The sequence below is a fragment of the Pseudopipra pipra genome, chromosome 15 (genome assembly GCF_036250125.1).
Source record: "Pseudopipra pipra isolate bDixPip1 chromosome 15, bDixPip1.hap1, whole genome shotgun sequence".
Classification (NCBI taxonomy): domain Eukaryota; kingdom Metazoa; phylum Chordata; class Aves; order Passeriformes; family Pipridae; genus Pseudopipra; species Pseudopipra pipra.
In genome coordinates, this window is record NC_087563.1 from 18600216 (window position 1) to 18614315 (window position 14100).

General features: G+C 41.5%; 1 long non-coding RNA gene across 1 annotated transcript in view; it reads right to left on the minus strand.

Annotated features, from left to right (window-relative positions):
• Window positions 1-14100, minus strand: part of LOC135422793 (uncharacterized) — a 93090-nt gene that overhangs the window by 77476 nt on the left and 1514 nt on the right. The window contains exons 2-4 of the long non-coding RNA XR_010434593.1: window positions 11155-11248; window positions 3330-3479; window positions 773-845 (exon numbers count right to left, since the gene is read on the minus strand). This is a non-coding gene — a long non-coding RNA (uncharacterized LOC135422793). The remainder of the gene's footprint in view (window positions 1-772; window positions 846-3329; window positions 3480-11154; window positions 11249-14100) is intronic.

Here is a 14100-nt window from a genome sequence, read left to right on the forward strand (position 1 = left end):
ATGCTTTGTTATTGGTGTAATACAATAGCTCAGTGTAAAATAAATCCCTCAATTCAATGTACAATCATAAATAGGGTAACTGTTAATCCCTGTAAAAAAACCTGCTCCTATATTTCCACCTCTCTAAATCCATTTTCTTCCTTTAGATTTAAATAAAGTGTCATTTTTCTCTACAATACCTTCTAACTTCTTCATCTTCACTGGAGTAATTTTTTTTATTGTCTGTTCCAGTGAGATCTTCGTGCTTTACAGACCCTCCTGAGCCTCCAGGTGAACATTATGACAAATGCCAAAAGCTCTTTCTGAGGTTTTAGTAGCAGCAATATCATCAGCAACAAATCAAAGCCAATCCAGGAAATTCTTGTCAATGATCTGTTCTCCCTTGAAGGCTTTGGACAAAAGGTAAAACAGTGGCTGGGACAGTGTCTTCCTGTCTAATATATCACTTTAACTTGCTGTCTTAACTTCTCTTGTCAGGTGTAAAAGCTGTTAGACCAGTCAGATAGACTCAGCTGAATTTAGCTTCATTTCTTTAGTTTTATCTTATGTGTTTTACACAAAGAATCTCCAAGTGCTTTAGAGCTGAAGATCAGAAGCAGGAATGGAGTGTTGTAATAAATGAGATGCAGCTGCCCTGGTACACATAGAAAGAGATGATTTTTGAAGATGGACAAGACCTACAGAATGGGGATAATAATTAAGCACAGCAGGAAACAAAGAGTGAGATTTGAGTCTTTCCAAACCTACATGTGTGAATTTATTACTAATATACCTGTGCATTCTCCACTTGAAAACATGCAGTTCCCAGCTAACCAACAATTGGTAATGAAGGCTTTATACTGCTCCTGAAAATCAAGTAACACAAAGTACTGGGTAAGAAAATTGCATTGATGTGACCACACATGCTTTTGGTCAATCTCATGCACATTTTTGGACTTTTTTCCAAGACAGTTCATAGGATGATGCAGGAGGAGCAAGGCTGAGCAGCAACGTTTTCTTCCAAATTCTGCCTCCAGCAGCACCAACTTCCCCCACCCCCTAATTCCTGGTGTCCTGTTAATGCAACAGAACTGTGAAATCCTGCTCTTGGAATTTCTGTAATTTATGGGAAACATATAAAGGATTTTCCCTCCCATTTTCACAGAGCAGTAGAAGTTCTTCTTTTCCAATACCTCTTAAGCACCTCCACAACTGACAAACCAGTTTTTTTCAGACCTGGGCTGTTCTCCATGGGAGTCAAGGACACTGTTCCCTGCAGGGCTGAGTGAAGGATCTGCACAGACTCAAAATCCTCTCCAGCTTCCTGGCTTACGGAAAACGAGGGGAAAATCAGCAAACAAAAAGTATTTGCATCTTATGAAACTGTCAGAATGGTGTCCTTCCCAAAAGACTTGCCCAGCCCTTTGGAAGACCAGAATCCTGCACTGGGTAAGGATGGGTAAGGCCCATTCCTCCCTCTGTCAGGTAACAGAGAACCCTGAAAAAAATTACCAGATTTGAGGGTTTATTTGTTGCTGGGGCTTTTCTTCTTTACTTTTTTGTTTGTTTGTTTTTTAATCCCCTTCTTTTTTAATAAAAGAATCTTCTGGAAGGAAATCAAGCAGATTAAACTATGGGCTAATTATATAAGTAAAGTTGCATTAGATAACTAAAGCAAAAAAGAAAACATGAATTACTTCAAATCAAATCTGTCAGTCTTTCACTGCAGGGGGTCACTTGAACGTGTGGCATTTTAGCACCACATTTGAATCTGTATTTATGTTTACATTTACTGCTTCCAGGAGACAGCAGTTTCCCTATTCTAAGCAAAACAGTACTAAATCAATATTCTTGTAACATATCACATACAAAAGGTGCCAATCTTTAAGGGGAAGGGAAGACTTTGAAAAAGAAGGGGGGTAAAAATGAATTGTGCCTTTCTGCTCGGGTTTTGTCCTCCAGCCAATGTCCATTTTTTAATACCCAGTTAAAGGCTTCCCACTGCTGCTTATGCCTGGACCACCTGTTCCCATAATGCCCTCAAATCAGCAGGTTTTGGCACTGCTTTATATAGTTCATAAAAATACTAGTTCAACATCAGGCATTTGGGGGGAGCAGTCTCAACCCTGTGATCCAAATGCTTTTTCATTCCCATAAACCCCCAAATGGTTTTAAGTAGGAGGGAAAGAAGGAAAAATATCAAATAAAGTTCAAGTTGGTGAAGTGAAGGAAAAGGGACTGGGAAGAAAAGCCTAAAGTGTATTTGTAGCATGAATGTTCCAGGGAGGGAGAAAGGGACAAAGAGGAGGAGGGAATGTAAACCATAATTTGTGGAGTTAAAGGAGTGCAAATGATGAATAAAGAGGCAACTTGTCTACTGATGGATTACAACAGGAAGAACAGGTGATACAAAGAGGTAAATGAGTGATGTACAAAGGACCAGTCAAGGGGAGAGGAGAAGGTGCACTGATAGATGGCTCCCAGATTAAACAGGCTATGTAAATAATTATTGAGTGCCAGTTTTAAAAGCTCTCTGGATTTTAAATTTTAAATTAACCTTCACATTTGGCCTTTCACAAAACCTTATTATGCATAGGTGTATATTCACATCTGGAAGCAAATATCCTAAACACAATTACAAGCCTTTTATGTTCAGCTCATAAGAAACTTTTCTGGCTGCAAAGCTGGAGCTTTCCAGTCCCTTTTCTTTAAGTTCCTCTCGTTCTCCAGACATCAGAGTTTCCAACAGCTCTCACCTCAGGCACTGAGAATGCCACTGCCATTGCAGGAGCTGAGGAGGAGGAGCAGCTCCTCCTCTTTCTGGGATGAAGAGCTTTTCAATCCCTCCCATGGCAGGAACGGGCTCAAGCCTTGGCACTGGTGTGTCCTTTGCCATCCAGTCCCCAGGGGGTTATCCCAACATCCCACGCTGGGAGTGAAGCCCAGCTTTTTAAGTAAACAATATTAGATCTCAAATATTTTATCCACTAACTCTGAAATGATGTCTTCTATACTGTCACAGGTCAGAACTGAATGTAGGACCTGCTCAGGTCTGTGCCCTGCGTGTTCCTGGAGAAGGGAGAGGCTGGCTCAGCTTTCCCTGGGAACAACACCATCCTCACCTGAGAGGAATGTTAGTTCTGCAACTTGAGGAGGGGTTGAGAGACAGGTTAAAAAGGCAGTTCTTTGTATGAAATAGTTCAGGAAGGTAGGAAAAAAATTAATGATGGAAGAGAATACGGGTTTTTCTGAGCCATCCTGTACCTGGCAGGGCTGATACAGACCCAGAGCCAATAAAGTCTAATAATCTTCTTGCTCATTCATTCCAGTGCCTCTGCTTGGACACTTACAATTCTGGGTAAATAGTAGGTCCATTAGAGCTGGGTATGCAAAGAGCTGGCTCAGATCCTTTGGCCTCAATGCTTTCATAATGTACTTAATCGTTTCTTCATACACTTTAAAAGCTTCTGTACCTCAAATGTTTCACCATCCATAGAGATCTGCAACCCAGAGATGAGAGAGTCAAAAAAGATAGTCTTTTCAGACAGTTAAACCCAATCTTTTTATCCCAGACAAAGCAGAAACCCAATTTTTTGGAAAATATTTGAGGAAATTACCACAACATGAATGCAAACAAGTATCACAGTAATGTAACTCCTGCTTCAAATACACACCTTCCTTTGAGATTCTGCTCATGTAAATACCATCCCTTTTTATTTTTTTAGATTTCACCAAGCATGTGAAGTGAATACTAAGAGACGTTGTTGAATTGAAGACAAATTATTGAAATAAATTTAGATTTTCTTAGTCCCTAAAGCTGAATTGAAAAATGAGTGCTCTGTTTCTCTGTCATACAGGACTGAGCCCTTGTTAACACGGCCTTTGCAGTGTCCTCCCACATCAGGACATGGAAGCAGACAGAATTTATTAATATTTTCTGGTAACAAAAGATACTAAATTGCACTTCTTGTTAAGATGTTTAGCCTGTTCTTTTCTACTTCCTTCCAGGAGCATTAAGTAAATTTGTCTTCAGAGAGCCACATTTATTGTGTTATTGTAATTTCTTTTTGAAAATAAAAGACCTATAAATTCTGCCTTCTTTGACTGAGGCCCACAAGTCATTTTGTTTGCCCCCACAAAGGACTTGGGACTCCTGCAGAGAACATCAGCACTGAGAACATCAGAGCAGAGAACATCAACACTGAGAACATCAGAGCAGAGAACATCACCCTGAGAACATCAGAGCAGAGAACATCAGAGCAGAGAACATCAACACTGAGAACATCAGCCCTGAGAACATCAGCACTGCTGGAACAGCTCAGTGCTGCCTCCAGCATCTGCCCACGTGCTGCAGGACTCTCTGGCACATCCACACTCTGTCTGCTGGCAGGAAAATTAAAAAAAAGAAACAAACCAGCCCCCAACACACACCCAAACATCCAGCTCCAGCTGAAGTTAACTCCTGCTTGAACGAACACAGAAATCCGACTAGATCTGCTTCAAACAGCAAGGCTGACAATGAGAACATCACTTATGCAACCCACACTCAGTCTCCTGCAAAGCTGCAAACATGATACAGCCACAGAGGAAGAAATTCTGTCAAAATTCATGTGGTTACTGTTGCTTGGGAAACCACTTCCTTGGTAACTCCAATGCATTCTCAGCACGTCTCAATATCAATTTCTCAGCAGCTCTCAGACACACAAACCTGCAGTGTGGTGTGAGGAGAGAGCAAGGGAAACAAAAAACCAATAACAACAAAGCCAACCTAAAGAAAAAAGGAGAGAGTGAGCAAAAGATTTGTTATTGCTGTTGTTTCCAATATGTCTAAATGAAAAATAACGTAATCGAAAATATATCTGGAAGTTGTTTTTAACATTGTTTGGAGGAGAAATTGTTGAAATATGTCAGTAAGTGTGTCTTGAATCCTAAGTGTGAGGCTGGAGAGAGGTGCCTGTGTGGCTCTGGAGAGCTGGCACTGAGCCTGGTACGGGGAGTTGGCTGCCACTGGGACTTTCTCTGTTCCACTTTATCAGGACATTTGTTGCTGAATCCACACCACACTTCACAATTCAGCTTCCGCAAATATCTGTTACAAACCACTCATTAGTATTTTAACCATAATTCCCAAAAAGCTATTCCAAGCCCCAAGCCCTTCCAGAGGCTGCTCAGAGGGTGCCCTGGGCAGGGGGTGCAGGTGCCAGCAGGGGATGCTGCTGCTGAAGCAGAGCCCGTGTTTGTGCTCCTCCCAAACAAGGGAGCTCTGCCCACAGGGACTGACTCCAGCTCTTTGCACAGAATGCAAAACTTGGGTTATTCACCTTTTCATACCAAAATCTCTTCTGCTTACCTGATCCTCCAATTTCTCTCTAACAGGGCCATGCAGGCAGTTCAGCACAGGTTTTGTTCATGGGCAACATAAAGGAAATCTAATTTTTATATCAAACAAATGGAAGAAATATTCTAGTTGTAGCACCAGTCATTGTTTTTTTCAGTTTTGCTTTTTCTGGGTCTTCCATCAGAACCATTACTGTATCATTCCAATAGCCCAAATTAAGTAAGAGGGAGAAAGAGAGAAGAGGAAGCACCGAGAATTAATGTCCCCTGAGTGTCCTGTGCACTGCTCTTACAGGGCAGAGCAGACTCCACAGCCTGGGCAGTGCACAAATGGGCACTGGAGGTCTCTTCTTCCACAGCTGGAAGTGGTTGGGGTGGCAAATAGGGGGCAGCAGGACCTCTCCCCTGCCTCATTTGTATTAACTGGCTTAGGACAGAGTGCCTCTAAGAAAGCATGAAAAATAAAGAAATAAGGATACTACAGAAATGCTTTAAATCAACTGACTCTCACTGTAATCAACTGTGTGTCTGTTTAAATATATGGACTTGTGTCTGTACATAGACACACAGACACTCCTGCCTTTTCAAGGACAGTAATACCTTCTTTTTTTACTTTTTTCAGACAAAAAATTAACTATCTGAAGTTATTTTGTTCTCACAGGAGGAGCATCAGCAAAAACCACGAATAGCGTCATTTTAACACCTTTAGTTCAAGCCTGCCTTCCTCCCACACTCCAAATGGCAGAGGATGTACGTAAAACACAGCTCTTCCAGGAACTCAGGAACTGCTGGAGTCAATGGAAACACTGGTGCCAAGCTGCAGTAACCACCTCATCCCTCTCCTGGTGCTGCTCCCTGCATCAAACACAGGGACAAAGGAGGAAATGTGAGAATGGCACACAGAGCTTCTGGTTGTTTCTCTGGGAATCCAGCAGGCTGGATACCTGCAGGGTAAAGTGGGGCTGGGGGAGAGAGCAGGAATGAATTCCTGAATCCTGGAAAAGGGATGAGGGAAGGATGTGACAGGTCTGGGCAGCAGCAATGGAAAGGGCAGGATCTCTTTTGGTCAGAAGTAGTTTCTCATCAAGTATAATGTCTTAATTTATAAAAATAAATGAGAATGCCCAGAGCAGTTGGACTGATGGAGTGTTGTGCTGCTGTTCTCAGGCAGCTGAAATACTTCTTCAGCATTTGGAGAATGACAAAGGACCGTGGGAATGCAAGTGTCCCCATGGCTGAGCCAGCACCCCAAGGGTCCTGGCAGAGCTCCTGCCCCTCCCTGCACAGCCCAGTCCCTCCAGCCAAAAGCCCCAAGTAGCCACTGGGATCAACGTTATTTCAGTACTGAGGCCATGAAAGCTCTAGATGTGAACGTGAACTTGTCAGTCTCCTGGTGCATAATTATTGTTTCCAAGCTATTCTTTGATGAAAAGCAGGGAGTTCTGTAAAGAAAACCAAAGCAAAACAACCCAACAAAAACAAAAGCCAAAAACAAATGGGAAAAAAAGACAAAAGGGAATGGGGATGACTCTGGTTTTCTGCTGTATTTTTTTAAGAAGTTTTCAAGGGTTATATATTCCAGAAATGCACATGTAATAGAGTCTCCATTCCTCTTCTGTCAGCACTACTGTAGTTTGAATTTAAACACTGCAGTGACACTCCTTCCCTGGCTTGGATGAAAGAAAAATGCTGCAGTATATCAAGTTTATGTGTAAAAGTCTATCACTGTGATCTCACCTATAAATTTGCATCTTGTAGAATAGTTATATATTATTAATACAATAATTTATAAATATATCAATTAAACATGGCATAGGCTTTCCTAAGCATAAAACTTGCTTCTGTGTCTAGAGTTTGTTGAATATTTCACCATTGAAAAAACATTTCTCCACACCCAAAAAGAACTGAGGCCAATATCAAACACGTGAAAAGCAGCCTCTGGTGCCAGAGGATGTCAGGCTTCCCCTTGCACGTGGCCTTTTTCAGGAAGCACCATGGAAAACAACACAGTGCCAGGAGACTTTAGTATTTCACTCCATCATTTCCTAACTCACTTAAATATTTGTGGGCTACTTAAACACCAGGGCTCCAGGTTCTGCTGAGCCATTGTCCCCCAGGGTGGCTGGGTGAGAAACACTATTACAGCCCAGTCTGTGGGTTATGAAATGGAGAGACAACAGATATATATCCTTGTCATCGTGGTGCCCTGTGCTGACTGCACTGAAGTGATTGCATCTGTCAACTTGCAGTGATTCAAAAATCTATGTTTAGAGAGGTATTTCATCATACCTTCTGTGTGTAGTTCCTAATATCTTTCATTCTCCTACTTGCATGAAAAAATGTTCTCCAGACTGCAAAAATTCATATAAGATGAACCAAATCAAGCCAGTGTCTTTGAAGTCTCTATACATTGACATTTAACTTTCTGTCTCCAAACACCAGCTAAATGAGAAACTGTCACTCTCACTTGGACTACATTTTGATTTCTCCCAGCACACCAAGTAACATCTCCCTTCAAGAGGACCCCACCTAGTCAGGGTGGGATGACGTCCTAGAAATGCTTCAGACAAAGAAAACTTTGGGAAAAATAGAAGCTTGATTTTAAAAAATAGTCTTTCATTATCTCATAAGATCAGAGGCTCTCTCTGTCACTCTGCCTTTAAATGGATAAATATTCCTGCTTCTTGCATATTGCTGGCTTGATTCAAGGAAAACCATCCTGCTTTTTCAAAGCCAGGGTGTGTATATTCAATTTCTCAGAGGATTCAGTTAAGTCTACAGTCCATGGGACTCAATTGAGATCATTATTCTTGCCTTTCAAGAATTCATTTGCAGGTACATCACATTTTCTGTCCATTTTTTAAAGTATGTTTGCCATTCATCTGAGGAAGGAGTTCTTTTAACATGGAATGAATAATGGTGGTTTGGGTACTAAAGCCCCTCCTGGAGACTCCACCTCAGATCCTGGGTTAGGGGAGCCCACAGCAAATGAAGACCCCAATTGTACCAATTGGTTTTTAGGACTCTGAGAACAGAGCTAAGCCAGTGACTCCCTTCCTCTCTTTCTCCCTGTTCTTCCCCACCCACACCAGCTCCATCATCTCACTCCACCTTGTCTGTATCTATGGTGACCAGACAGCACAACTCTGTTCTGTTCTTGGATAACATCATTTACCAACACATTTATTGACACGTGCATGACAGTCCTAAGCAAGCCACAAATGAGACAACAGGCCACTATTATACAAATGAACCTTTTCCTTCCATCCTAAAATCACAGGGTTTAGGACGAAAATTGGCAAGAGTACAGGGTTTCCTTTACTATCCTTAAAAGGTGACAGCTGTATGACATTATTGACCACCAGGGGCCCTGAGAGGCTCAGGCAGCAGCTCCTGACAAAACAAGTCCAATTGATTCTTGCATTCAGCCTCTGCTAAAACACTGGCAAATCACATGCCAAGGTGTTGCTTGTAGGAAAACAGCTGGCTTGGAATTCCAAACCTAAATCCCAGGACATGCACAGGGCTTAGGAATCTGATTCACACTTTTGCAGACAAATAGGCTCCAGTGTCATGTAATGGAACTAAATGCTTGAACTCAAGCAGATTTTTTCCTTAAATCTAGCTTATTTCTTTGAATAATATTAATTGTTCCAGATACTTCATTTTCTTAACATTGAGTTTATATCCATTTCACATTTCCACCAAAGTGAGTAAAGAGACAGTCTGGTCAAAAATAAAAGTTTTTTCTTTTAGTTACTCCTCTCATTACACCACAGTAATGTGACACTGTAAATACAAAACATACCCATAATTGTGGGAAGTACCTGTATGAACAAGGGACTTGATGTTGCTCATGTTGCACTCAAAGTTACAGTTACACTGAATTTTCTATTTTGTTACCAATGAAATGGAAAAGAAAAATGAGGCAAAATGAACAATTTGACTTGGGAGCAATAGTCTATGAAGAGATCACTTCATTTTTTTAAATAGGACAAGGATCTTAATTAAAGTGATGAACTATTTTCCTGTGCAGGAGTAGCCCAAACAAGGAAGAAAACTAGTACTGGATTTCCAGTTGTCTTCCCAGAGCAGTAATTACAGTCTACATTCAACTTTACCATTCAAAAGCTAACCTATGAACACTCTGGTTCTTCACTAAAACCAGCTTTACAAAAACTTCTTTCATTATTTATGAACCTTCAGGTTATGCATGAACTTTCCTGAGGTCCAGAGAAGGTTACTGGCTCCCAGGCTTCACCCAGCCTACAAGGTTCAAATTTTACATCCTCAAAACTTTTTGCCCCAGCCCCTTGACATTTTCCCTAAGCTCATTTGCAATGGTGATGTGTATATTGTGCATTTCTTTGGCTCTCCTTTGGGTACATCTCTCACTCAACACTGAAGTCAAAGAAAGTTGCCAACACCACTGCAGGAACAGGGGTTTTATGCAAACACAAAAAGACAAGTTTAGCAAATTGCCTAAGTAAGGAAAGCATTTGTTATAGACTGTGGTTTAGGATGTATTTTAGTAGCCCTTCAGGCCTTCAGATGAACAAACCTTCATTAAACTTACATTTTGAAAAATGTGGTTTTAATTCAACTGAATTAAACTCTTTCTGTGCACTGCTGGTTACAGACATGACTGACTGAAGCCTACTTAGAAAATCAGGGGACAGGACACAGTGTTGGACAAAGTTCAGGAGAACCATTCTGAGTCTGGTCCTTTAAACCAAGACATTGAGACATTTGAGATCCTCTGACTATTTTTGATCATTTTATGGTGATTTAGAGAAAAATCAAACCAGAAATCCTTTCAATTTTTCTTGCCTCTCTTCTTCCCCACATTCACTTAGAAATGTCCACTCAGTGGAATATATTATGGGCTATTTAACCCTGTCAAGAAGCCATATCAATTAATAGCATAATGGTCTTACCATATATTTTTCTTATTGTACACTAAAGCTTTATGGCAGAATTCCTGTGGATGTACTTCTTGTAGATAATGATTTATAGTATATAGTATCTTGAAGGCATTTTAAGTCTGTCTGCTCCCTTTCTGCCTTCTTAGAAGGAGAAATTTTAACAGGGAATCAGATTTTTATGCCCTTTTTTTTTTTTTTAATTTTGTCAAAACCAGGCTGATATTTGAAGGATTCTTATAAAGAAACGGCAAAAAGCTTTTAAAACTCCAATGGCACATTTGGAAACTACACAAGTAAACTGCCATTATCTGTATGTTAGGGCAACTTGTGCTTCACAGTCCTTGCTGTCCACTTGCTGTGCAAACTGCTCAGGAGCAGAAGAACCCACGAGCTCCAGGAGCCAATCTGCCACTGCTGTCTGCTTATGCAGCCTGATAGAATTTACATGGGCTGGCAGACAAAACTGCCCTTTGCATGCTTTGTCTCCAGGGGAATTTGGAAGTATGTCCAAGTTTTATAAAATAATGATAATCACACAATACACCAAGCACAAACAGCAGATTTTCCAGGGGCCTTTTCTGAGTAAGTTAAATCTGTGGCCAAACAGAAGATAACAGATAATACTTAAAAGAAAAGGAAAAGCCACCCATTTATGCATCAAAGTTAAAGTGGGTCACTCTGCAACGTAAAGCACATTTTTAGTGGATATAAATTTAGCAGCTCTCTGCAGCATTATGCATGACAGCAGTCTTGTGATATTTCAAGTACAGAACAGGTCCCTGGAGACACCATGTAATTTATAGTGGACTAATCATAATAAACTGTAGCAGGCAGAAAAGGAGCTGAGTCCAATGAAACAAGGAATGTCGGTCTGTTTGTCCTGTAGGAACGTTGTGTTGAAAATCCAACTCACCTGAGATCACACAGGAACAACGGGGAGGTTCGTCTGTTGGGTGAGGAAAAAAAAAGCCAAAGCAGAAGATCTCTTGGTGTTTCAGAGTCAGAACCTAAAAGCAAGCAAGCAGAAAGGAGCACAACACACTTCTTGAGCAGAGTAATAACGACCAACCCTCTCCTGCCAGTGCCCAGCGAGTGCCCAGTGCTGTCTGTGCTGGCAGAGCTTTACAACAGAACCCAGTGGTACCTGCAGGGCCCCGGCTCTGCCTCCCTCAGCTGGGCTGCACCTTCATCAGCCCCAGCTGCCTGCAAAGGCATCTTTATTTGTGACATCCCTGGTCCTTCACTGCTTCCTGCAGCCCCTGCAGGGACACTGAGGGGTCTCTTTGCTCCATCCAGACCCAGTGACCTGCACGGAGGAGAAGGGAGCAGGTTAAAGGTGCCCTTTGCCAACACAAGGGCATGGCCAGCATGTCCATTCAGGGATCTACACACCTCACAGTTACTGAAAGTTTGGGTTAACCCACTGCTTTTGAAGGCCTGGATTGTGTTGTTACACCTGGAGAAAATGTATGGATTTGGATGTTGGACTTCATTCCATTGGCCCCAGGAGCTGCTGCTGCTACCTCCTACTGCTTTCCTGTAAGAAACCTGAAACAGGGAACCAGCTGATGGATGGCTGGGCTGCAGTTAAAGGACATGCCAGAGGAGCACTGGTGTTTACTTTGAAATCTTACAGCATGAGGGAGAAAACAACCCTTGCTTTTCATCTGCCTGTCCCTTCCATTTTTTTGTTTCTTCCTTTTGTATATTTTTGTCTGGATCTCATATAAAGGGTTTGTTCCCCTCTCTTTCTCTCATCCTTAATTAGTTTGAATGTCAAACCTGTTCAATAATCACATTGCTTTGGGTAGGAATAAAGGCAAATAAATAACACTTAATCTTTCTTAGAGAGATCTAGAGACCCTTCCAAAACCAATTAAGGCTTGTATTATTCACTGGAATTAGCCAAGGTCTTCCTGTTATATTTCCAAACTTGTGTAAGAAAGAAAATGCTAAAATTAACAGTGAGGGAGGAGGAAGAAAAAATTTGTCCTTCCTACAGTCTTAAACCCTTCTAATTTTAAAGTATGTTGTGAGTGGGAGAAAAAAGAAGAAAATAAATTAGGCAATGCAGTTTGCACTTCTTTGCTGCTTGGGAGGATGGGAGGGAATTAGCTGGATTTCCCCTCACTGGGGTTCTTTTTCTTTTTTCCCCTTTTTCTTTCCAGTGATTTTTTTCTGTCTGTTTGACACATATCTCTCCCTCAGATATCTTTTGAATGATGACTAACAACAACAATAAAAAAGCCTCAATCTTTCATAACCTAAAATACTGAAGCACATCAAAACCAATTCAATTTGTCTGCAAATCTTGCAGATAAATCTTGCTGCCCTGACATGGAGGTTTCGATCTGTTTATTATCCACATTCCTTCTCTTGCCAACGTCTTCCCACCTGAGGAAACAATTTCCTTGCATGACATGGAAGTGGAGACCTGATCCTCACCAAAGGGTCTGCACCCATCCCACCATGACCAAACCAGCTTTTGTGCTGTGGGTTTACCCCTGCACATCTTGCCCTTTGTGCTGCTGTCACAGAGCATCTGACAGGACTCCATTCCCTGTCACCTGCAGGACATTGCCCCCCTGGGCTTGGCTGGGATGTCTCTCCACATACCTTCATCAGCATCAGTGCCAGAAGATTTCAACAAAGGGCTGCAGATTAAAGTCTGACATGATCAGTCAGACTCTTCAGAAAAGATCTTTGGAAATGTTTAACAAGGAGAACTCAAAGGTCACAGTCCAGTTTCACATGGCTTAGAAAGCAGCAGAGTACAGATGTACCAACCCAGCTGAGACCTGTGAGCCCCTGTGAGCACACATTCCAGGGACACACAGGGATCTCCACTCAAGGACCACTGGGGAACTGAGGAGCACCGCAGCTGGAAAGTGCACAGTCTGCAGGATTCAGTTTTTAAAGCATTTGTAAGGGAGCCCAAGCAGCCTCTGTTCCCTTGGCTGCCTCCTTTCCAGAGCAGAGCAGGTTCAGAGCAGTGCTCTCAGCTGGAAGCTGCCCTGGGCCACCCCAGTGCCCAGATCAATGCACTCTGTCAGCTCTGACAACCTGTCACAAAGGGGGAAAATATTTTTGTTCCAAGAATAAGATGTATTCAAAAGTTTTGCCCTGACATTGAAGCAAACACTCCTTCTCCCCCCAGAAACCTGCCTGGGCCAGTCTCAGCCAAGGCAAACGTGTCTCCTTCTGCAGAAGCAATTCTCATCACCTCAATACCCAACCCCCATTTCTCCACAGAACCAGCTTTTTGTTTTAAATTTCTCACTCGCCTGGACTCATCTGAACACCATAATAAATCAGTCACTCCAACTATCCCTCAAGAATAACAAGCCTTACAAATTAATAATGTCATGCTGGTCATTAATTTTGATAACCAAAGCATGTGGGTTACTGAGCATACTTGCTATGTAGTTGTAATGTTACACTCCCTTAATATGCAGCAGTTACAATGTGCTCCATGCCAGGGCCCATTATTTCACTGATTCACAGCTGTTCAATATTTGACAGATGCATAATTTCATTCTTTAACATGCTGATTTTCCTTTTATTAGTTAAGAACTGAGATGTTAGATAATTTTTGTCATGTTTTGTTAATTTTAGATTATAAAGATTTATTCAACAGTACAATTTCCCAATAAGAAGTTGCTATTAAGGTTTCTAATTTGCAATCAAGTAAATTGAATGAAGGAGAGGTCACGTTACACAAGTCATGACGTGTTAAAGCTCAGAATAAAGGAAATAAATTATTCAAATACTCTATAATACTAGTCTTATTTTTGTGCCAGTGAATTTGATATGACACCTGTTAGGATGTGATAACATTAAATGCATTTATAGATACAGA